The following is a 26,824-nucleotide window of genomic DNA, read 5'->3' on the forward strand; positions in this document are numbered from 1 at the left end:
GCCTCACTTTCCCACTCGCTCTCCCCGTTTACATTTTCCTGCTCGTCAGTGATTTAAAGAAAACCAAAAGGATGCGATGTCATTATGTAGCCTCTTTGTCGATTCCTCCGTTTCAGTTCCAACACGGCTTAGATCTCGGGACGCACCTTAATACTAGCGACGTTATGAAAGCACAAGTCCAAATGTTCCTCTGAGAGTGTAATTTCTTTCATTGCTGTTGCTGATTGAATGAGTCACTAACGAGCGAACTGATCCAAACCATGATTCAGCACCTCTGCTGCCAATTCTCGCACGTTGAATAACGACAGACAGCTTCCAAATGAGGTCTTTCAGATACGACTTTGGGCTACATTTGACAGAGAGACTTGTTCAGGAATCCGTGGTGTACTGTGACACCAGCGCGTCAGCTTCTTCCCTGTCTTTGAACCGGCCGACCTGCACAAGGAATGCAAACGCAGCACTGCTTTTGGTGGAAGATTCAGAACGCGGTAACTACACTCTGAAGCAGAATGTCATATGATCAGACCCAGGTTGGAGAAAAACTTTACAATGCTTTGCAAACTAATTTAATGGAATTGCATTTCATTTCACAAAGAGAGCAGATCTGTTCGAGCATTTTCGAAGGCAGGTTTGCAGATGGGAGAGCAAGCAAGAAAGCTCCGTTCTTGTCCGTGTAAAAGGCTACAAATGAAGAACAAAGCAGTCTCCAGGACGGAAACAATGCAAATGGGAGAAATTCAATAACATATTCATTGGAACGATTTTCCCATTCGCCAGAAAGCCAAATAACGATGAATCGGCTCACCGCAGGACTCTGTTTCACAACAGCGATGAAATAACAGTCTCCATTCGGTTCCAGTAAAAACTCAGCTTGCCTGCAATATAAAGCGAGAGTCGAAGCGATTACCATTACGACAGCAGAGAAACTCTGCAATAGTCAGCACGTTTCTATACCACAGTGAAATCCCCGGGTGCATCCATGCAGCCGGGATCAAAGCAGCATTTTAACAGTGTTGCGGCGATGGAGTTGATCAGCTGAAATAGCAGTGGTGGGATTCGAACCCACGCCCCTTTCAGGACTGGAACCTGGATCCAGCACCTTAGACCGCTCGGCTTGTAAAAGGCTGCAATTGAAGAACAAAACAGTTTCTGCCCAGTTTCGAACTGGGGACTTTTCGCATATTAGGCGAACGTGATGACCACGACACGACAGAAACAAGCCTCAGTCGCGCGCGCTGCGGCTCTTTGGCATCCAGCACTGAAAGTTGAAGCCATTCTACGTTTCACCTTTCTTTTTCCAACGGGTCGTTGTTATGCAGGGTATTTGACATCTTGAAAAAGTTTTAAAAATAGACGTGAAATTAGTGACAAAATATAGGCAAAGATGTCGTCAATGTTTGGACTGTAGAGTGAAGTGGAATAGGCTGAGACAACTTTCCCGGCAGCATAACGGCTACGACATGATTTTATGGAAGGGTTGTAAACTGAGTATTTACGTGTTTTACCCAAGCTAGGGTGAGTTGGAAACTCGAGAGCATAGGTTTAAGCTGATTTGTCTGAAATTGACAAAGGACCCCGAGGCACATTTCCCACACACAAGGTTATGGGTGTATGGAATGAGCTACCATAGGGAGTGAAGGAGGCTATTGCACTCAGAAAATTGCAATGGTAATCGGATGAGTTTCTGGATAGGATGGGTTCAGAGGGATTGAGGCCAATTGCTGTGGAACAGGACTTGTTTAATTTTGGTTATGTGGTGAGCATGGATGAGATACACCGAAGTATCCGTTTCCACGCGGTGTACCCCAATAACCTTGTGTTGCTTACACCGGTTTTAAAGGATTATTTTTCAGCGGAGCTTGCCGTCGCAGTCTGTAGCACAATCATTTAGTCTGTTCGACTGCTCACGGGAAAGGTAGTATTGTGAAATACTGCAGAAACGAACGACTTCCTTACTTTTGCTGTGACTGACCATACTTCGTGAAATTTTCCCAGATCCTCAGTTGAGGATTTTTTGATGCTGGAAGTCACCTCAGAACCCCTGTTAACTCGTAATGTATTGAGCGATTCGCAAACAGAAAGCATTTAACACGGAACACAAATAAAACTGGCAAACCAAATGCATGTTCAGACACAGCGAAGCATGAATGCTAAATGTGAGACCGTCTGAGGGCATGAGTCATAAAGTAATCTCACAACTAACAACAGGGCAATTCCAAACTACTCTTTCAAACATACTGCAGCCTTAGTGCACCACCATTTCCCAGACAATGCTGAAAAGAGAGATAGAAAGAACATAATAAGAATGGGCCATTAAAAGTGAATTTCACCAACCACAGTCTCGATTACATTACATTTACCTTCCGATGTCTCCTGGACGGAAATAAAGGAAATGGGAGAAATGCAATAACATATGACATCGAAATTCTTGGGAACGATTTTCGCATTCGCCAGAAAACCAAACAACGAGGAATCGAGTCACCGCAGGACTTTGTTTCACAACAGCGATGAAAGAAAAGTCTCCATTCCGTTCCAGTAAAAACTCAACTTGCCTGGAAAACAAAGCAACATTCGAGCTGCTTGCGATTTTCTGCGCGGGAGAAGAACATGATCATGACAGGACTGACACTTTAAATATTCAGCACATTCCCACACCGCTGTTTTGTTTTGAACATCAATATAGCGGGGATCGAAACAGCATTTTAAAAAACTGTTGGAGTTGATCAGCATAATTGGCAGTGGCGGGATTGAAACCAACAGATGCAAGGTCACGTGAAAAGGGTTCCATGATCCCTCTCCGACTCGCACAGCTACTGGCATGTGCTTGGCTACAATATCAAATTTCGCAGCAGATAATGATAGCCCATCAATCCAGACAAAAAAATCAATGGTAACTTGAGTGTATCTTCTCAGATTCTTCCAGCTACAAATGTATCTGTCAGTGCGTGAGTATATGTTAGGTTAAGGATTGTTCAAATAACCATGAGCTGCTTGACTTTACTGCAATTTCGAATCTTGCTTTGCTAAATGTTTTCACGCATTGGTCGAAACGGGACAACTTTCACGTTTACACGGAACACGAAACACACCGGATTAAAGGGAAAATGCACAAAGCTGAGCAGGCCGTGTTCCACATCATACCGTGCGGCAGGGTTTCAGTCACTGTGTCTGTTTCGCAGAATAATAGTCCCAAAGAACGTTCTCCACCCTAAAACCGGAGGTACAGAAGTCAACAGGTTATGTTAGCACCTCACTCCACCCCCACTCCGGAAGAGGTGCTAACTGCCCTTGATTGCTTTTTGTTCTCGATGTGAAGAGCTCTCACGCCTGAGTCACCTTCACCTCTCTTGGTGCTGAGTGACTCACAAAGAAGGAGTTTCACCAGAGCTGCAACTGCCTCACTTCCCCACTCGCCCTGCCCGTTTTCAGTTTCCTGCTCGTCATTGATTTAAAGAAAACCAAATGAGTGCGATGTCATTCTGCATCCTCTCTGTCGTTTCCGCCGTTTCAGTTCCAACATGGCTTAGATCACGGGTCTCACCTTAATACTAGCGGTGCTATGAAAGCACAGGTCCAGAGGTTCCTCGGAGAGTATAATTTGTTTCATTCCTGTTGCTGATTGAATGATCCACTAACGTGCAAACTGCTCCAAAACATGATTCAGGACCTCTGGTGCCAATTCTCGCACGTTGAATAACGTCAGACAGCTTCCAAATGAGATCTTTCAGAGACGACTTTGGGGTACATTTGACAGACAGACCAGTTCAGGAATCCGTGGTGCACTGTGACACTTCCCTGTCTTTGAACCGGTCGCCTGCGCAAGCAATGCAAATGCTTTACTGCTTTTTATGGAAGGACCATGACGCGGTAACTATACTCTCAAACAGAATGACTTATGATCAGAACCAGATTGGAGAAAAACTTTACAATGCTTTGCACAGTAATTAAATGGAATTGCATTACATTACATTTCACTCCGAGAGCAGATTTGTTAAAGCAAATTCGAAGGCAGGTTTGTAGATGGGAAAGCAAGCAAGAAATCTTCATTTTTGTCCATGTAAAGTGCGGCAATTGAAGAACAAAGTGGCTTCGACCCAGTTATCGAACTGGGGACTTTTCACGTGTAAGGCGAATGTGATGACCGCTACACCACAGAAACAAGCCCTGACTGCCTGTGCAGCCGCTCAGTGGTGTCCAGCACTGAAAGTTGAAGCCATTCTACGTTTTATCTTTCGGTTTCCAACAGCTCGTTGTTGTCCAGCGTAACTGACATTTTGAAAACTTTAAAAAAAGACACGAGACATTGATGACAATATAAAGACAAGGATGTCGTTAATGTTTGGACCGTTGGGCGAGGTGGAATAGGCTGGGACAAGTTTCCCTGCAGCGTAACGGCTGCGACATGATCTGATGGAAGGGTTGTAAACTGAGTACATTCGTGTTTTCCCTAAGCTGGGGCGAGTTGAAAACTCGAGAGCATTGGTTTAAGGTGACTTGGCTGAAATTGACAAAGTACCTGAGGCGCATTTCCCACACAGAAGGTTGTGCGTGTATGCAATGAGTTAGCGGCGAATGCGGCGGAGGCTATTACGCTCATAAAATTGCAAAGGTAAGGACGATTTTCTGGATAGAATGGGTTTAGAGGGATGGAGGCCAAATGCTGGAGAATGGGATGTATTTAATTTTGGCTATGTGGAGAGCATGGACGTGATACACTGTAGTATCTGTTCCCACGCGGTGTAACCCCATGACGTTGTGTTGCTTATTACACCTGATTTAAAGGATCACTTTTTAGCATCGCAGTCTGTGGCACAATCATTCAGTCTGTTTGACTGCTCACGGGAAAGGTAGGATTGTGAAACACTGCCGAAACGAACGACTTTCTTACTTTTGCTCTGACTAGCAATATTCTGTGAAATTTTTCCAGATCCTCAATTGAAGATATTGGCAGCTGGAATTTACTTCAGAAAGCCTGTTAATTCGTAATGTACTGAGCGAATCGCAAAATAGAAAGCATTTAACAAGGAACACAAACAAAACCTGGCAAACCAAATGCATGTACAGACACAGCGAAGCATGAATTCTAACTGTGAGACATTCCGAGGGCATGAGCCATAAAGTAATCTCACAACTAACAACAGGGCAATTCCAAACTACTCTTTCAAACGTACTGCAGCCTTAGTGCACCACCACTTCCCGGAAAATGCTGAATAGAGAGAAAGTAAGAACATAATAAGAATGGGCCATAAAAAGTGAATTTCACCAATCACAGTATCGATTAGATTACCTTTACCTTCCGGTGTCTCCTGAACGGAAATGAAGGAAATGGGAAAGGCAAAAACATATGACATCGAAATTCTTTGGAACGATTTTCCCATTGGCCAGAAAACCAAATAACGATGAATCGAGTCACCGCAGAACTTTGTTTCACAACTGCGATGAAATAAAAGTCTCCAATCCGTTCCAGTTAAAACTCAACTTGCCTGGAAAGCAAAGCAACATTCGAGCTGCTTGCGATTATCTGCGCAGGAGGAGAACATGATCATGACAGCACAGACACTTTAAATATCCAGCACGTTCCCACACCGCAGGGTGGGAATCAATATAGCGGGGATCGAAACAGCATTTTAACAACTGTTGGAGTTGATCAGCATCAATGGCAGTATTTTCTTAAAGCTGAAATAAATTCGGAACAAATTTGCATATATCATTAATCGTTCCAATGAGATAAATCTAATGCACTTCCGATTATTACAATGAACAGTGTAACTTTCAGTTCACTTAATAAAATGCAACAAACAAAAAAGCTTTTCTTGTGGTTTAACGTAATTCAGTTAAGCCATATGACAACGGCTATTGAACCACAACATCGCATTTATATCACTCGCCATAGCCACTTCTTCATGTGAGAGAGAACGTCACTGAAGAAATTATGAGTGAAGGCAAAATGTGGGTGTGAATATGACGGGGAATTATTGTTCACTGTTTCATTCTGAGCATGGCTATTTCTTGGATTTGACATTAGAAGAATTTGACTAAATATTCAGAGATGAAACTAAAAGTTGCCTCTGTCAATTTAATTTACTTTGCTTTCTATTCACTAAAGTTTTCATGTTAATTGTTTCTCCTTTTCTTCTTAAATCTGATATAAATCCCAAAATACAGAACACATTAAAATTACAGTGAAATATAAATTTGCATTCTCAACAAGAAAACCAATGGAAGGCGAGATAGAATTCTTGAAGAGCCAACACATTTAAATGAAAAAGCAATGCCTTCCAAAAAATGTTTGCCCATCTGTATCACTCTTTCAATTCAATAATCCTGCAAATAGTTTCTAATTGTTAATTGATCTCTCTGAATGAGAACCTAATCAATGTCAATGTAACCAGCTGAAACATTAACAACAGATTGATAATTGGGTGTTACAGATCTTATTTGAAGTCAACATATGTTTGGAATTTACTCGAATTCCACCAGGAAACATTCTTGAATCATAATACAAGAAATGTGATATGTGAGAGATATGCAAACCTCATTTTTAAATGAACAAACTCCAATATTTTCAAAACATTTCAATCTATTGGTCAAAATGAACAGGTGAATGGAAAAATAAAAACAAGTTTCTGACAATTCATAAACCGAACAACAATTACAAATTCACTTTGATCAAATGACAGAGTAATATTTAGATGAATCACAACATTTAGTTACAAAGTAGGTAACCAGCTGACTGGCAAGTAATAGGTGGTAGCACTTGTTAGTTTACTGAAGAAGATATCAACATTATTTCAAATTAATAGCACGAGAGAATAATGTTTAATGTGTTTCAATTGTTTGGACTTGCCCCTTTGTAACAAAAAAATCAATCACATTACTTAGACATCGTAATCTTTAATTCTGCAACATTTTCAAATATTCTCCACGAACTTATAAACAACAGAATTAGATACAGGTATCCCCACTAACCGAAAGTAGAGCATTATTATGAAACCTCACATAAACTGAAGAGGGGCATATCGAAGAAGCATTAATTTAAATGAGAAACATCTCCCCTTTTTTCATAAAAGTGAAAATCCTCTTCAGATTTCTTTCAGTTAGAGAAAATAGAGACAGATGTAAGTCTTTTGTAAAAGCAATGTGGCTAAAGTGAAGTTTCCAACAAACAATATGTCGTCGTAACCTGACACAAATAAGTATCAGATTTTGTGATTATTGATATAATAGATAAAAGCAGATCTAATGTTGAATTGAAAAGCAGTTCAGTCTGTGCTTAGGTGCTCTCTAATCACCATTCAGATAGCTCTGGATATATTTCTGGTGAAGGTGTGATTTGAAACCTTCCCTCGAGTCTAGTAATAGAGACACTGCCACAGCTTCACAAGCTCCTTTCATAATGTTCCCACTCGGGATGGGCAGGACTGCAATATTATGTTTAATATGGTTACACAAATCAAAACTAATCAGCTGTTTATTGCAGTAATTCAAATGGGAATAAATTTGGTAGTTTCTGTGTGTAATGGACTGAAAATTAAACAATATTTTACAATAACAATACAATGGTGGTCTTAAATAAAGATGAATCTCATGACAATTCTTTGAAAGACAAATTGATAAAACTGCATGATCATTGTACTTTGATTTAAAAATGCAATTTCCCTTCCTTTCAAGAATGTATAACTTCCACAAATTCAAAATGAACATTCATCGATAAAGAAAGGAACAAGCAGATGTTAATTCTATTTTATGTACATAAACGTGCGAGGAATTTTAAGTAAGTTATGTTTTTGTAAAAATGAAACTCTTGTTGTGCTTCGAAACACAATAAATGTTAGCATGAAGTGAAATATAATCAAATCAATTCAACTGTGTTTTCTCAGTTAAAATACAACTCAATATTCAAAGTAATCGAGTGATTGTACACTGCAATATCTTTACATTAATTCAGTGCTGAGACATAATTCCATATTTATACCCCTTATACTGAAGCAAGCTTGTGCCAGGAGCCAGAGGGTATAGGGGATATCCTTAATGAGTACTTTGATTCAGTATTCACGAGTGAGTGGGACCTTGTTCCTGTGAGGACAGCGTGAAATAGGCTGATATGGTCGAACAGTTTGAAGTTAAGGCGGAGAATGTGCTGAAAATGTTGAAAAATCACAGGGATAGATGTCCACTGGGCCAGAAAGGATATAACTTAGGTTGTTATGGGAAGGGAGGCAAATGATTACAGTGTTTTGGCAATGATCTTTGCATCCTCACTGTCCACTGCAGTCATACCAGATGATTGGAGGGTGGCAAACATTATTCCCTTATTCAAGAAAGGCAATTGAGATAATCCTGGGAATCATCGATGAGGCAGACTTACATCAGTTGTGGGCAAATTATTGAAGGGGATTCTGAAAGACAGGATTTATGATTATTTGGAAAAGTATTGATTGATTAGAGATGGTCAGCATAGCTTTGTGAGCGGCAGGTTATGCCTCACAAAACTTATTGAATTATTTGAGGATGTGACAAACACATTGGTGAGGACAGAGTAGTGGATGTGGAGTATATGGATTTTAGCAAGGTGCTTGATTGGTTCCCCATGGTAGACTCATTTAGAAAGTAATGAGACATGGGATACAGGGAAACCTGCCTAGTTAGAGAATAAATTGGATGGCCCATAGAAGACAGGGTGAGATTACATAGATAGTTTTCAGGTTGGAGCACGGTGACCAGTAATATTCTGAAGGGATTAGTTCTGGGACCTCTACTTTTTGTGATTTTTATAAATGACTTGGATGAGGAAGTAGAAGGGTGGGTTAGGAAGTTTGCCAATGACACGAGGGTTGGTGGAGTTGTCGATAGTGTGGAGGGCTTTTGTAGGTTGCTAGAGGACATTGGCAGAGCTGGGCTGAGAAATGGCAGATGGAGTACATCCTGGGAAAGTGTGAAGTTATTCATTTTGCAATTTCAAATTTGAGTGCATATTTTCGGCTTAAATGCAGGATTCATGACAATGTGGAGGAACAGAGGGATCGTGGGGTGCACGTCCATACATCACTCATGGCTGACATCCAAGGTGATAGGTTTATTGAGGCGGTGTATGCTGTGTTGGCTTTCATTCGCTGGGAAATTGAGTTTAAGAGCCACGAAGGTATGCTGCAGATCTATGGATCCCTGGTGAGACTACACTTGGAATATTGTGTTCGGTTCTGATCACCTCATTATACATAGGATAAGGAAGCTTTAGTAAAGGTGCAGATGAGATTTACCAAGATGCTGCCTGGACTAGAAGGCATATCTTATGAAAAAAAGGTTGAGGGAGGCTTTGGTCATTGAGGTGAAAGAAGGTGAGAGTTTACTTGATAGATTTTTATAAGATGTTGAGAGGCATAGATGGAGTGGACAATGAAAGTGTTTTCCCCATAAAGTGGCATAATTTTAAGGTGAATGGGAGAAGTTGTGGGGAGATGTCAGAGATAGTTTTTTTTTGTATATAGTGGTGGGTGCGTGGAATGGACTGCCAGTGGTGGTAGTAGATTCAGATCCATCAGCGACTCTAGGAGAGGCACATGGATGATGGTAAATGAAGGGCGTGTTGGTTAGTTTGATCTTAGAGTAGGATAAAAGGTCGGAACAACATCACTGCCAAAGGGCCTGTACTGTGCTGTACTGTTCTATATTCTATGGAATAAAATGAATAATTATTATATATTAGCAACATATAGATTTTCAACATTCTATTAGAATACTTAAGAATAATGATAAATTTCATCTTGCTATTTTACTGTGCTATCGGCAAAAATGAACAGGAATTGTTGCAGGGAATAATAATTAGGCTTTTCTAAATTTATAAGGCTGGGATTACAAAGATCATTCAAATGAGCAAAATTCACATTTTTAACAGTGATGTCAGAGATAGTTTCTTTATAGATAGTGGTGGGTGCACGGAATGCAGTGCCAGTGGTGACAGTAGATTCAGATCCATCAGCGACTCTAAGCGACTCTTGGATAGACACATGGATGATAGTAAATGAAGGGCGTTTTGTTTAGTTTGATTTTAGAGTAGGTTCAATCAACTCAGATACATATGCTTCCGTTATGGTTCTGTGGGTGCTCACTCACTCCTTCCCTTCAGTTTTACATCAATTTCACACTGAATGTGAGGGTGGGAATGGATTTGCAAATGTAAATACTCCAATCGAAACCCCTCACAGGTCAGGATCTGTTTTTGCTACTTTCATCACTCACAAGGAAGAGGAAAATAAAAGGTTCAGTCACAAATCTTACAGGAACATAGCGGTTATAATCACCAGGAAAGGCTGAACAGCTCAAAACGCTTTTCTCAAGGAAAGACAAGGCTCACAGAAAACAAGTAGAAAGCTTTGTGTCTGTGCTTTCAGAGATTTGAGGTTGAAATCATTGGGTTGAAAGCATGCTTCATTGTCCCAGATCATCAAAGGTGCGATCTAAATGTGCATCTTTCTATCTGTCTGAGTTAACAATCAGATGGACAGGTCAATGTCTGAGTGTCTTACCAAATCCCTGATTGAGTATGTCTCCCCCCACAAACTCAGGTGCCTCACCACTCACTGGGTCACGGAGAAACTCTGCCGTTACAATGAGAACTGTCTTTGCTATCACTGCTCCTTGTGCTTCCGCCTAATCCCCACTTCCCTTCATCCCAGCTGCCTGTAGTCCACCCACATGGATATGCTGAAGAGCATGATAGGAGAATGGATTGAATCCGAGAGTTCAATCGACAGAATGAAAGAGGAAGAAGGAAATAAACGGTGATTGTGGATCCCAGCGGATACAGACTCCAGGATTAATCCGTGTGGGCATTCCTGCAGTAATACGAGACAGAATTCCATGATGAGAGTTAAACCCGGGTGGCAGGAGAGGGAGCCACTGAACATTAGCAGGTTTAGCTCAAACACAGGAGGTGTGTTCAGTCAGTAACAGTGTGTTAGACATGGAGGTGAAGTGAGCAGTGAGGGGAAATGTTACCACAAGCTGACGATGGATAACTTTCATTGGAGCAGGAAGCGGCCATTCAGCCCCTTGACTTTGCTCTGACACTCATGATGATCATAGCTGATGTGTGACCTAACGTACAATTTTTGAAACCCTTTAATTTCATCAGTAAGCTCCTCTGCAACAGACAAGATGATTATTGGAAAACTAAGCATCTGCAAATGCTGGGAAATCAGAAATAAAAACAGAAATTGCTGGAAAAATTCAGTAGATCTGGCAGCATCTGTGGAGAGTGAACCTTTAGGACTAGTGACTGGTCAGGTGACCAGCTGCAGCTGACCATTCTGCCTGTTCTGGAACCCTCTCTGGAACAGGTTCTGGTGTGAGGGGAATGAGATTCTCAACAACAACTGAGAGAAACAGGAGGACGGGCTCAATCAGAATAAGGAATTCACTTACCCCTCTCAGTAGGACATTCACTGACACAGTCACACTGGGGAGAGGCCAATCACCTGCCCCATGTATGGGAATGGATTTACTCGATCTTACAATCTGTTGAGGTACCAGAGATGGCACAGTGGATTTAGACCCTACACCTGCTCCATGTGTGAGAAAGGATTCATTCAAATCTCTCACCAGCGGAGACATCAGTGCATTCCCACCGGGGAGAGGTCATTCACCTGCTCAGTGTGTGGGAAAGCATTCACTCAGTCCTCTGACCAGCTGAAACACCAGCAAGCTCACTCTGGGGAACGGTCATTCACTTGTTCCCAGTATGCGGGGAGATGCACTCAAATGCAGCACCTTGGGAGTCCCCAGTGAGCTCACACAGGGGAGAGGGCATTCAGATGCTCAGTGTGATTCAGTGATTCATCCTGCCCAGTGGGACACAAGCGGGTTCACACTGGATAGGAGCTGTTCACCCCTCTGTGTGACAAGGGATTTGCTGCGTCTTCAACACGATTGAGAGACCGGTGAGTGCTCACAGGAAAGTGGTCATCCCCCTGCTCCGTGTGGACTGCAGGACTCTGATTCTGATGTTCCTGTTCATCAGAGTCAGGAGTGGACCATATACATGATGACACTGTTGGAGTATTGATGTTGTTGTTAAACACATTAACTGGGCTGGAGTTGACTGAACTTACATTGCCACTCTCTAAACCTCAGGATGTCTCCCTGGGCAGGATGTCTCTACAAACAGCAATGGGACAATGAGCAGGGGTCATCTGTTTTGATTTAAATTGTGATTATAGCACTCCTGCTTCACAGCACGAGGTACAAGGTTGGAGTCCAGCCTTGGTCAATGAGGATTTCCCACATTCTCCCCATGATAATGTGGGTCCCTTCCAGGTGCAGGTTATGTGGATCGGTCGTGCTACCTTGTCCACAGTATCCAGGATTGTGCAGACTAGGTAGATCAGCCTTGGGAAATGCAATATTACAGGGATGGAGTGCACTGGGTCGGATGTTCTTCGGGTAGTTGGTGGGGTTTGATGGGCCAATGCTCTCCTCCACACTGTCGGCATTCTATTCTATGATTGAGGATAAAGGCGACACAGCAGGGTGTCCTTTAAGAAGGAGCATGTAGTGTGTATCAACGCTCTTGATGCCTTTAGATAGAGGTGGGCACTGCAGGGGATATAGTGCTTTATCTCCACCACTGCCCCCTCCCCACAACTCTACTTTGATTTAGTCCCTTCCCATGTGGTCACTTGTAATTGTTTGCTTGGCCCGGAATGGGCTTTGTTTGGAAATATTCAATTGGTTACACAAATGGTTTATTGCTGGTGATATGTCTAGGTTAGAGTGGTGCTGGAAAAGCTCAGCAGGTCAGGAGCCGGAAAATCAACATTGTGGCAAAAGCCCTTTCCCAGCACCACTCTAATCTAGGCTCTGGTTTCCAGCATCTGCGGTCCTCACTTTTGCACTGCTGGTGATTATATGTTAACCAAAAGCAAAATGGTGTAATGATGATGTTGATGGTGAAAAGTTGCTGTGATAACATTTCTGGGTCGGAGAAATGGGGAAAAAGAACACTTCATAGCTCACAGAATGAGAACTGAAAAGCAGTTAAATCAAACCAAAGGTTCAGACAGGGAGGGAATAATTTTCCTGGAGTTTGAGTTGCTAGGAAGTGATGGTGTCCGGGAATAGACAGGATTTTGTTTTACAGAGGTTGAAAGTATTAAAGCTGTTATATTCAGAGTGTTTAATTTATTTTCTTTAATTTTATTTGCTGTGCAAAAAACTTTGACAACATTTTAAAACCAAAATTTACAAACCTTGTGTTAAAGATAAATGTAGAATTCACAGTCCATTTGGTGCAGAGAGACCGATAATGCTGTCAGGGAGAGTGTTGCAGGATGTTGGCCGAGTGATTCTCTATCTTTGGTTCTTCAAATACTGGTTAACTTAATCACAATCTGCACATGATCTTGAGATTTCAGTCTGCAAATCATCTAGCACCCTGTATAAAGGAATATGTACAGATTAGAAATTCAGGACAATTCTAGTTTCTCTGCAATATATTTTCCCCCTTTCTTCCCAAAAGCTGTAACCCTCCAGCCCACTTACTCTCTCCCACCATTCTGACTCTGCTACCCCGTAACGTATACCCTCCCCATTCTCATGGAGTTACTGATAAACAGATCCATGCCCCACTTTCAGTCCTGGTTAGAATCTGCACCCTTTCTGGGTTCACTTCCTTTCCCTTCAGTTGCTGCAAGTCAATAATGTAACAGCAGAATGAAACAAAAGGAAACAGAAAGGGAGGTGGCAGATCCTGGACAGAAGGGGAACCTTCCGTCTGGGAGAATGGGTCAGATCCTTCGCTGTTTCCCATTTGTTGATTCCCACCATTACAATGAATTGGGGATGGAGAGTGATCCTTCATTGGAGTGTGACACTTTGACCCCCAACTGATCAATACTATAAGCAGATGCATTCCTCCTCCAGCCAATGTTAAAAACTTTCCGCAAAGTATACTTACCCAAAGCATATGTTCCAAAACCTGCCCACATTCTGTACATGTACAGTTCCGGGTTTCCCCACACATGTGTGGTCCCTGCCACAGGGACTGTGGGAGTTGTAGTCCCCATGAAGTCACTGGAGCCCTGTCTCTGGAATCTGAATGAAAAGTGTCGGCTGGAGGGTGTTGTGTACAGGATGCCCATTCAGACAGACAGGACGTGTGGGCTATGACTGTGTTTTACTGAGACACCTGCTTCCACAAGCAGGTTTTCTGATGTAAGGAATGTAGATTCAGCCAGCTGGGGCGTGGCTTTGTTAATAGGAGGAGCAGATTTTAAGCAAAGATGGCTCAATGGTTAGCACTGCTGACTCACAGCATCAGGGACCTGGATTTGATTCCAGCTTTAGGTGACTGTTTGGAGTTTACACGTTCTCCCCGTGTCTGTGCGGGTTTCCTCTGGGTGTTCCAGTTTCATCCCACAGTCCAAAGATGTGCAGGTTAAGTGGATGGGCTATGCTAGATTGCCCACAGTATCCATGCATGCGCAGGTTAATCCATTAACCATGTGAAATCCAGGGAATGAGTGAGTCTGAATGGGACGCTCATTATAGGGTTGGTGTAGACTCCATGGACGATTACCCTGTTTCTGCACTGTAGGGATTATATTCAATTCTCATGAAGAATGTACCTATCTCGATGTGTTGTGAATCTGTGGAATTCCTATTCAAAATGCAGTGGATGCCAGAACAATGAGCAGATTTAATGAAGAGATACAGATGTTGAATTTGCAATGAGATGAAGGGAGAGAGAGAGAGCAGGTGGGAAAATCCAGCTGAGACCGAGGTGAGCTCAATCATCACCGTATTAAATGGTGGAGCTGGTTCGAAGGGCTGCATTGCCTCTCCTGTGCCCAGTGCTCATCTTCTTACGGTAATAACTGGAAAGCTGAATCCAAAACTCACCACCTTCACCAAAGGAGATTTTTGGAAAAAGAAGGATAGTCAGGTGGATTAGTGTTCCAAACTTAGATAGTGAGGAAGCATGTGGGAGATAATGATTTTGCAATTTTAAACTGAGGGGAGTTAAAAATCACACAACACCAGGTTATAGTCCAACAGGTTTAATTGGATCATGATGAAGGAATCTAGTGTTTCCAAATAAACCTGTTGGACTATAACCTGGCGTTGTGTGCTTTTTAACTCACCTCAGTTTAAAATTGCAAAATAATTATGTCCCACATCCTTCCTCACTATCTAATACAAAGGTATAAGAATGGGAGCCATACATCGGACAGGCAGGGAGTTACCTGATGCTGCCTAGAGGTGTTCTGCATGTACACTATCCAGGTAACTGCTATGTCTCATCAATAAAGACTGTAAGAAGACCTCTCAGAGTTCTGCTAATGTAGTTATTGCTATCCAGCAGGGTTCAGGAATATGAGTACACAGCAGTCAGTCTTCACAGTGGAGAATAGGAAGAACATGCCTGTTACTGATAAGGAGACTGAGGAAGGGGAGGACAAAAAAACAACTATTATCACGAGAGAGTTGGAGCTGGGCAAGCTAATGGAGCTAAAGGTACACAAGTCTCTTTCCCATGATGGAATACATCCCAGGGTGCTACCAGAGATAGCGGGAGAAATAGTAAATATACTTGGAGTCAGAGTCCTACAGCAGAGACAGGCCCTTTGGCCCGAACTGGCCCATGCCGACCAGAATGTCCATTCACGCCAACCCCATTTCCCTGCACTTGGCCGATCTGCTTCTGAACCTTTGCTATCCATGTATTTGTCCAAATGTCTTTTACATGTTGTTAATGTACCCACCTCAACCACTTCCACTGGCACCTCAGTCCATATACATACCACCCTCTGGTGAAACAAGTGTCTCTCAGGTTTCCTTTCATAATTTCTCCTCTAACCTTAAACTGATGCCCTCCACTGCTTGATTCCCTGGGCAAAAAGATTAAGTGCATTCACCTTACCCAAGCCTCTCATGATCTTATACACTTCCAGAAAAGATCCGCCCCCTCTGTTTCCTCTGCTCTAAACAAAAAAAAATCCTCGCTTGTCTAACATCTCCCTATAACTCACACCGCTGAGCCTGACAAAAATTCTGGTAAATTTCGTCTGCACTTTTTACAGTTTAATAACTGAAACCTACACTGCATTCATCACATTTCCAATGTTTCCCCAGGGCGCTGGAACTGACGTGACAACGCCACTGGATAACAAACCATGATCGAGAATTAATTTTTTTAAACAATCCTGTTTTCATAGTTTTTTCCATGGTGCAGGTATCCTTGTGTCTTTCTGGATGCATCGTTAATTAAAAACCTGTCTTCATACAGAACAAATCTGTAACTTAATTTTTCTTGGCAAATGTGTCATGTTTTTTCAGACTTTTAAAAACAATGAACGCTTTCTCCACAGTCACCACACTAACATTGACTTGGCTGTGTCTCGGTACTTTTTTTCCAGTCACACTGATATTTGAAATATTCGCCCAAGGACAGAATACACACCTTTCCTTCCACATGAAAAGGCCAATGATATTCAGACCGGCACGGATCAAGTAAACGTCAAAACTGAACATGAAGTTCAGTTTGAATTTCTCATTCACAAATCTTCCCTTTCTGTACCCTACAACAGAAAAAAAAACAAGTCATCACTGTTAACACAGGATGGAAATTCATCAGACAATTATAATATTAAATTGTAGTTTCTTTGTTTCCCCAAAACATTAAATCTCAGTCTCACAATTTCTCTCTTCTGTGAGCTGAAATCCAAACCAATCTCCTCACTCCTTCCCTCCACACCCAGTTCTAACACCCTCTCCTCTCTTTGAATTCAGCTTCCTAGCTCCTGCCTGCAGACGAAGAACCAATAAAAGGGGTGGCACAATGGCACTGCTGCCCCACAGCACTAGGGTCCCAGGTTTGATTCCAGCCTTGGGTGACTATCTGTGTGGAGTTTGCACATTCTCTGCGTGCCTGCGTGGGTTTCCTCCCACAATCCAAAGATGCGCAGGTCAGGTGAATCGGCCTGCTAAATTGCCCATAGTGTTAGATGCATCAGTCAGAGGGAAATGGGTCTGGGTGGGTAACTCTTCCGAGGGTCGTTGTGGTCTGGTTGGGTCGAAGGGCCAGTTTCCACACGGTAGGAAATCTAATCAAGTCAAATCAATGAGTTTGATTCGGAGCCTCCGGGGTGTTGGTGAATCCGCCCCCACCTCCCAAGGTTTCCTTCCTGGTCAGACCCACATTACTTATTTATTTACCACACACTGACCTCTGATGAGAACCATACTGCACACACTAGACAAATCATATCTGGATGAACTAAAATGAACCAAATTAGAACTCTAATTGCAGGCCCATCCGTGTTCCTTTCCATAACATTCCTGAATCTTCACCCGAGTTCTGATAACTTTCTGCAAAATGCTCCCCCCACTGATCCGCCGACCACTTATCACGATATCAGGGCAGGGACCATTCCCCTGGGTCCTGTTCTCAGAGGGAGGAAGGGAGGGAGCTGCCAATGACAGATTAACCCCACACACCCACAGTCTCTCTCCCTGGCACTGACTCAGCCTGCACATACACCAACAATTGCCCATGCACTGGTCGCCCCTCCTACAGAGCATGCTCCAGATCACACAGGAGTAGTGTGATTGACAACAGCTGCTGCCCAATAGGCTGGAGGGGGCGGGACTGGAGGACTGGGACAATGGGATTGTAAACAATGAGGGAACGAGGAGGGACACGGGGGATGGACAGGTCAGTGAGGGACAGGAGCAGTGTAGCAGCAGGAGGGGATCCTGTACAAACTGAGCAATGGGAGAGTCAGACAGGAGAGAAACTACAGGAAGGTTCTGTTTGGAGGCTCAGGCAGGGACAGCTGGGAGACAGTATGGATTGGTAGCTTGGGCATGTTTTCTAATCAGCCTCTTCAAAGATGCTGTTTCTCAACTCTGAACCCAATCCTCTTGGTTCAGAGGTAAGGACACTACCACCATTTCCTGGTGGGCTCGTGGAAAGAAGGGACAAGTTTCTCAATCTCACTCACATGGAAACTCATGAGCTCCTCCCACTTACTGTCTACAGTGGAATGGAAGAGATAGAGCAGATGGGAAGGGGCAGGGATATAGGGACTGTCTTTTTAAAGGAACTCACCTGTGTTGGTGATATTAACAAGATTCAATACACAGTCACTAACACAAACCTGATGTACTTGAACTTTATCCAGAATATTAGCATCTATAACTGGGTGATGCAGACCCAATGTACAGAGTTACGTCGATTTTGGAAGTAGTAACAAAGAGGATTGATGAGAGCAAAGCGGTGGAAATGATCTACATGGACTTCAGTAAGGTGTTTAACAAGGTTCCCCATGGGAGACTGGTTAGCAAGGTTAGATCTCATGGAATACAGGGACAACTAGCATTTGGATACAAAACTGACTTAAAGGTAGAAGACAGAGGGTGGTGGTGGAAGGTTGCTTTTCAGATTGGAGACCTGTGACCAGTGGAGGTTCACAAAGGGTCAGTGCTGGATCGAGTAATTTTCATTTATATAAATGATTTGGATGTGAACATAGGAAGTATTGTTAGGAAGATGACACCAAAATTGGAGGTGTAGTGGACAGTGAAGAGGATTATCTCAGATTACAACGGGATCTTGATCAGATGGTCGAATGTGCTGAGAAGTGGCAGGTGGACTTTAATTTAAATAAATGTGAGGTGCTGCATTTTGGAAAAGCAAATATTAGCAGGACATATACACTTAATGGTAAGGTCGTCAGGAGTGCTGCTGAACAAAAAGACTTTGGAGTGCAGGTTCATAGCTCCTTGAAAGCAGAATCGCAGGTAGATAGGATACTGAAGAAGATGTTTAGTATGCTTTCTTTTATTGGTCAGAGCATTGAGTATAGGAATTGGGAGGCCATTGCAGATGTACAGGACATTGGTTCAGGCCATGTTTGGAATATTGCGTGCAATTCTGGTCTTCTTCTGATCAAAACAATATTGTGAAACATGAAAGGGGTCAGAATAGTATTACAAGTATGTTGCTAGCGTTGGAGGAATTGAGCTACAGGGAGAGGCTCATTGTTTTCCCTGGAGCGTCAGAGGGTGATAGGTGACCTTATAGAGATTTATAAAATCAGGAGGGGCATGGATAGGATAAATACACAAGGTCCTTTCCCTGCGGTGGGGGAGGAGGGACGAGTGGGGTGGGAGACCGAGAGGGGAGGGTGACCGTTATTTTGTAGATCTACAACACAACCCTGTTCCTGTTTTCTCTCCATCCCCTTCAATCCCTCTGAAGGGCTCAGAACAAGTGCCCAGACCCTGGAGCGTAGAGCTTCAGGGTGACCAAGTGCTGAAGGTTTCATATTGGTCTGTGCACTTATCAATAAATGGACCTGAGTTCAATTCCACTGTCCTGGATTCATGTCTGTGGCCACAGACACGCCTGTCTCTGACCCTGACTACTGGATCCTTTGTCACTATAGCTCTACCATTCTCCTTCCTCCCGTTCTGTGCAGCGGAGCTCTCTGTGGTTTCATGAACCTGGCTGTTGCTGATTTCCCCTGATAGTCCACTCCACCTGTTCCCCCCCTTATAGAATCCCAAGCGGTGCACAGTATCTGTTTCAGAAGCGGAATGATCACTGGGGAGCCCTGCACTTCCTTCCTGAGCCTTTTACTTGATCTGATGGTCACCCATTCCCTTTCTGCCTGTGTAACCCTCACCTGCAGTGTGACTAACTCACTAAACGTGCTGTCCATAACATTCTCAGTATTGCTCCACAGTGAGTCCACTCTCAGCTCCAGGTCTGAAAAGTAGTTTCCCAGTAGCTGCTGATGGGAACCCTTCCTGCACACATAGCCGTCAGGGAGACTGGAAGCATCCGTTATTTCCCACATTGTACAAGAGGAGCGCCCCACGGGTCTGAGGGCTCCTGTCACAATATCTCTCTCTGTATTCATCTAGTTACTCCCATTAAGAAAATTTAAATGAGTGAGCAACCTTCCTTCACTTCAAACATGTCCATTATAATTAAAAAGACACCTTTACTTAAGCTGCTATGTCATACTTTAAATACTCCGCAGGTATCACTGACAAATTGGCCATGCCCATTGGGACTGTGAATTTCTCAATGGCCTGAACTAAAATCGAGTTTCAGCTTCACCTTCTCCCTGTCTCCCCTCCTTCTGTTTACACCCAACTCCAAAGCACTCTCATTGAGCCAAGCAGCCCTCAACGTGCAGCTGTCATTTTCATTGACTGCTCACAACCATATTGGAACAGTACAGGAGGCTGAGGGCAATGCATCTCAATGGGAGCTCAGGACCAGCACTGCATCTTTCAGTTCAGCCCTTTGTAACCCCTGAGTCAACATGGACCTCAGCAGTTTCTGAATAACCAGACAGTTGTCAGAATCTGGAACATTCCACCACAAATCGTGCTGGAATTTGAATCCACAAGAAATTTCAATGAGAAGTTTGCAGGGAATTGGATGTCAGGTGTTTACAAGTTAACATCATGAAGTGGATGATTGGGACTAAATCTGACAGTTCCTGCAAAGAGACGAGGTGTAATTTGGATAAATCTGTGTTCCCTCTCAGGCCAATACCTCCTTCCACAGCTGCAGGGCCAAGAATTGTTCACACATCCCAAGGGTGATCCAACCATGAACTTGACATCCTTCTGCTCTTTGCTTGACAAAAATATTGGAGATATTTTCCCACAAACAGAACAAACCTTTCTCCTTTCACAGTTAAATGCCAATGATATTCAGATCCTGATGACTTTGCTGACTGGAGAAACTTATTTTTGAGATCCCAGTCTCAATTATTCTCAATTAATATCCTATAAAATGAATTCACAAAGCAAAGCTCACAGTCAGTGCAAGATAAATAGTGAAGGCACACACATCTCTTGGTATGTGTTTGATGTGTAAATGCTCCGCTTCAAGTCGCCCCGCCCCCACCCAGGAAGAGGACACGTGCATGTGCCTCACTTTACCTTGCCCCAAATAAAGATGGCAGCCATAACCCAGGACCTCTCACCGCCTGAGGCCCAAGCCATCTTCCCCTCCCTTTGCTGTTAACGTGGGACCAAGAGTTTCTAATTCACACTAACCAGCAGTACAGAGTGTAACTAAACCCTCCCAGTCTACACTGATACATTTCATCCTGTTTCTGCTGCCACTCTCCCCTTCCGCGTTTCCTTCTCCTGCAAATACCAAGGGTCATCACGGGTCCAGTGACCCTTCCTCAGAACCAATCGTAACTGAGAACATTAGAATCCGTTCAGTGTGGAAACAGGTCCTTCTACCCAACAATTCCACACCCACCCTCCGAAGTTCATCCCATGCAGAACCATTCCCCTATCCTTTTACTCTCTACTTCCCCGGACGAATGCACATCCCTGAACACTACAGGAGATTTACTGTGCCGATACAACTAATCTGCACATCTTTGGACGACAGGAGATAGGGGTTAATGAGTAAATAACAGGTGGGGACAGAGCCCAAAGAGAGACAGGAACATTTCAAAAGACAAAGGAGTGAGTAACGATCTGGCTGGGAGGGTGAAAAGCTGTAAATGGAGGAGACAGGAACCTGGAAGCATCTCAGTGGAGGTGGTCGAAATAGCAGCTGATGATCTACGTTCTGCTTCAAAAAAGTCCCTGAACTTCCAGTTGCCTGTCACTTTAACAAACGAGTCTGTTCCCTGACCAACATCTGTCTCGTGCTTACTGCAGTGTTCCAGTGAAGCCTGATGCAAGCTTGCAGAACACTCCAGAATACAACAAATGGCCCCCGATTTCAAGGAACGTAATTTCCCCTCCCATGTGTTCAACATTGCCCTCCAGTGTATCTCCACCATTCCCGCAGCACCGCTCTTAAACCCCACCCCTCCAACCGTAACAAGGATGGAATCGCCCTCGTCCTCACCTCCCACCCAGATACAACACATCATCCTCTGCCATTTCCACCACCTACAATCAGACTCCACCACCAGAGATACATTTCCCTCCCTACCCCTTTCAGCATTCCACAGAGACCATTCCCTGTGACTTCCTCGTTAGGTCCATGCTACCCACCAACCCACCCTCCACTCCCGGCACCTTCACTTGCCACTGCAAGAGGTGTAAAGCTTGTGCCCACACCTTCCCCTCACCTCCATCCAAGGCACCACAGGATCCTCCCACATCCAGCAGAGATTACCCTGCCCAGCCAAACACCTCACCTATTGTGTCCTTTGCTCTCAATGTGGTCTCCTCTACACTGGGGAGTCAGGACTCCAACTTGTGGAATATTTCAGGGAACATTTCTGGGACACATGCACCAACCAGACGCACGGCCCTGTGGCCAACCACTTCAGCTACATCCTCTATGCCGCCACGCTGTCAAGGACATGCAAGTCCTGGGTGTCCTCTACCCCCAAATCTGAGCCACCCGACGCCTGGAGGAAGAACACCTCATCTTCCAGCTTGGGACCTTTCAACCACACGGCATCAACGTTTCCTCATCTTCCCTCCCCAACGTTATCAGAGATTCAACCCTCCAACTCAGCACCACCCTCTTGAACTGTCCCACCTGTCCATCTTCCTTTACAATTATCCATTCCACCCTCTTATCATCACCACCCATCTACATTTACCTATTTTCTTTCGAGCTCCCAACCCCCAAACCCATACATCCCTCCCTATTTATTTCTCAGCCCGCTTCCCTCATCTCCCGCATTTCTGATGAAATGCTTATATGCCCAATATGTCGATACTCCTATTCTTTGGATGCTGTCTGACCTGCTGTGCTTTTCCAGCACACACTTTAGCACAGGCTGGACGAACAACATCTCATCTCCCACTTGGGGAACCTGCAATCCTTTGTCTTCGACGTCGAATTCAATAATTTGTTACTGAACTCTCCCACGTCTGAGTGTCCTTGCCCCCTACCGGACATACCCTGCCATTACACACTATGGTTAGCCAGTAATAGTCCCCATAAACAGCTAATCATCCTCCTCCAATCAGGTTGTTATCCACTCCTTTGTACAACTGCTCCTCTCTCTCTCTCTCTTTGGACTCTATCCCCACCTATCATTTACTCCTTAAACCCTACCTTCTGCATTTAAACAACATTTTTTCTCAGTAACATCCGTTTCTGAGGAAGGGTCACTGATTCCAAAACGTGAACTGATTTCTCTTCACAGATGCTGCCAGTTCTGCTGAGCTTTTCCAGTACCTTCTGGTTGTTGTGTGTGATCTACAACATCCGCAGTTCTTTTGGTTCTAATTTACCCGGAGGATCTCATTCAGATCTAGCAGACTGAAACCGTGTTTATCAACCCTCCCAGTCCACACTAACTCCATCTCACCCAGACTCCCTTCACACTCACTGAGACCAGCCCCACCACTTCCTCACCGTGAGACTGTGCCTGCAAAGCTGATGGTCATTGTTTGGCCAGCTGGACCCACCCCTCAATCACTCCCATTGGCTGGAGAATTATGCCAACGATCCTATTGGTATGAAGCAGTGTCAATCAGCCAGGCCCCATTGTGACAAGAGTGATGGGATCCTCCCAGGTGCATCAGAGACTGAGGGGTGACCTCATAGAGGTTTATAAAATCATGAGGGATATGGATGGGAAAAATAGACAAGGTCTTTTCCCTGGGGTAGGGGACGTCAGAACGAGGGGACATAGTTTTAATATGAGAGGGGAAGGATTTCAAAGGGATCCAAGGGGCAATTTTTTTCACAGAGTTTGGTGCGTGTATCAAATCTTCTGTCAGGAAGTGGAGGAGGTTGGTTCAATTATACCATTTGGCACCTGGATGGGTATATGTATACGACGGATGTAGAGGGATATGTGCCAAGTGTTGGCAAATGGGACTGGATTAGGTTGGGATATCTGATTGGCATGGACCAGTTTAACCAAAGGGTGTGCTTTCATGCTCTACATCTCTATGACTCTGCCCTGTGATGAGCTTCTTCATTCACAGTGCATGGGGCAGTATCACAGAGCACAGGGACTGGGGGATATCACAGCCTCACTGTGGAGGTGGTACCAGTTAGTCCCAACTCATCTCGCATTTGGACATAGCCCTCAAAATCCTTCCTTAAAAAAAGTTAAATTTCAAATTTGTTTTGACAATAACTACTGAACTTGCATCCAGCTGTCAATCAAACTGTTCCAGATGCTCAGAACGTAATGAGTAAAATAATCTTCTCATTTTGACCCTGCATTATTTGCCAGTTACCTGAAAGTAGTTCCTAAAAATTATGACAGTGTTAATTATTTCTCACTCTGTTGCTTTGTAAATTAAATACACTGGAAACAAATCTGCCCCTGATTGAAATCACTGCTTAACCTTCTCAGCGCTGTGTGTGGAGTTTACACATTCTCCCCGTATCTGCGAGGGTTTCCTCCGGGTGCTCCGGTTTCCTCCCACAATCCAAAAATGTGCAGGGCAGGTGAATTGGCCATGCTAAATCGCTTGTAGTGTGAGGTGAAGGGGTAAATGTAGGAGTATGGGTCTGGGTGGTATACACTTCGGCGGGTCGGTGTGGATTGTTGGGCCGAAGGGCCTGTTTCCACACTGTACGAAATCTAATCTAATCTAATCCGAGGAATACCTGACCTTCTGCTAACTCCTCATAAAAGAGAAACAGACATTAATTTTAATTTATTAGTGTCATAGAGATGTACTGCATAAAAACAGACCCCTTGGTCCAACTTGTCCATGCCGACATGAGTGTATCAACCACTGAGGTCACCTTTCAGCATCCGATGCTCCAGGGGAATCAGCACCTTCCAATTCAGCCTCTCCCTATATCTCAAACTCTCAACCATGGCAACATCTCTGTGCACCTTTTCTAAACCCTTTCAAGTTTCACAACGTCCTCCCTAAAGCGGGGAGACCAGGACTGAAAGCAGAATTCAAGAAGTAGCCGAATCAATGCCCTGTACAACCCAAAAATAATGTTGCAACTCCTATAGTCAATGCACTGACCAATAAAGGCAAGTGCACCAAACACCTTCTTCAATACCTTGCCTAAAATTCCACTTTCAAAGAACTGTGAACCTGCCCTCCAAGGTCTCTTTGTTGAGCAACACTTCCCGGGACCTCCCCATTCAGGGTACAAGCCCTGCCCTGATTTGCTTTTCCAAAATGCAGAACATCATATTCATCTAAATTAAACCCATCTGCCACTCCTTGATTGAAGTCCCATTGTACTGAAGTCACCTTCTTCACTGTCCATTACACCTCCAATTTTGGAGTCTACTGTAAACCTACCACCATACCTCCAATATTCACATAGAAATTATTGATATAAATGACAAAACACAGTGGACCCAGCACCCATCCTGACAGCATATTTCACACACAGGCCTCCAGTCCGAAAAGCAACCCTCCAGTACTACTGAAAGAGAAAACGCTGGAAAATCTCAGCAGGTCCGACACCATCTGTAAGGAGAGAAAAGAGCTGACATTGAGTCTAACTGACCCTTTGTCAAATGTGAGGGGTGCATGGCCCTGAGTGTGGCTTTTAGGATGTGGCGAGAACAACACTTGGGAAAATGTTGTATATCGTGCAAGTACCTGTAATCCTGGAGGCTGCATGCAGGATGGAATCTTAACTGAAATCCACGTGGACTAAGTCAGAGGCGAAGACAGTCACTGAAGAAGGAAATATGGCTGTGGAAGTGAGTCTTAGTAAATAACGTGTCCAACACAGAGAATAGGAAAGCAGTGAAGGTGGACAGGGGGGAGAGAACAAATGAAAATCCTGTCGGAGAGAAGAGCAATACTTTTTCAGGGTAGGCATTCCTGGAAGAGAGGTGGCAGTGCGTTAAACACTGGATAAACGCAAATTGCTGCGAATGTTGGAATCTGAAACCAAAAGAAAAAATGCTGGAAGATCTGAGCAGGTCTGGCAGCATCTGTAAGGAGAGAAAAGAGCTGACGTTTCAAGTTCTAACTGACCCTTTGTCAAAGCTGATTACAGGTATTTGCACGATATACAACATTTTTTCAACTGCTGTTCCCTCCACTCCAACCCTGACTGATTAGCAAGGTTAGAGCTTATGGAATACAGAGAGAACTAGTTATTTGGATACAGAACTGGCTCAAAGGTAGAAGACAGAGGGTGGTGGTGGAGGGTTGTTTTTCAGACTGGAGGCCTGTGACCAGTGGAATACCACAAGGATAGGTGCTGGGTCCACTTCTTTTGTCATTTACATAAATGAGTTGGATAACATGGGAGGTATAGTCAGCAAGTTTGCAGACGGCACAAAAATTGAAGGTGTAGTGGACAACAAAGAAGGTTACCTCAGAATACGACAGGATCTTGATCAGATGGGCCAATGGGCTGACAAGTGGCAGATGAAGTTTAATTTAGGTAATTGTGAGGTGCTGCATTTTGGAAAAGCAAATCTTACCAGGACTGATAGAGGTAATAGTAAGGTCCTGAGGAGTGTTGCTGAACAAAGAGACATTGGAGTGCAGGTTCATCCCTCCTTGAAAGTGAAGGCGTAGGTAGAGAGGATAATGAAGGAGGTGTTTGGCATGCTTTCATTTATTGGTCATAGCAATGAGTACAGGAGTTGGGAGGTTATGTTGCGACTGTACAGAACATTGGACATTCCAAAAAGCCAATCTTTGGAATATTGCGTGCAAATCTGATCTCATTCCTGTCGGAAAAATGTTGTGAAATTGAAAGGGTTCAGACAAGATTTACAAGGATGTTGCCAGAGTTGGAGGATTTGAGCTATAGGGAGAGGTTGACCAGGCTGGGACTGTTTTCACTGAAGTGTCGGGGGCTGACGGGTGCCCTTATAGACGTATATAAAATCATGAGGGGTGTGGATAGGAC

This window comes from Hemiscyllium ocellatum, chromosome 5, assembly GCF_020745735.1.
Source record: "Hemiscyllium ocellatum isolate sHemOce1 chromosome 5, sHemOce1.pat.X.cur, whole genome shotgun sequence".
NCBI classification, from domain to species: domain Eukaryota; kingdom Metazoa; phylum Chordata; class Chondrichthyes; order Orectolobiformes; family Hemiscylliidae; genus Hemiscyllium; species Hemiscyllium ocellatum.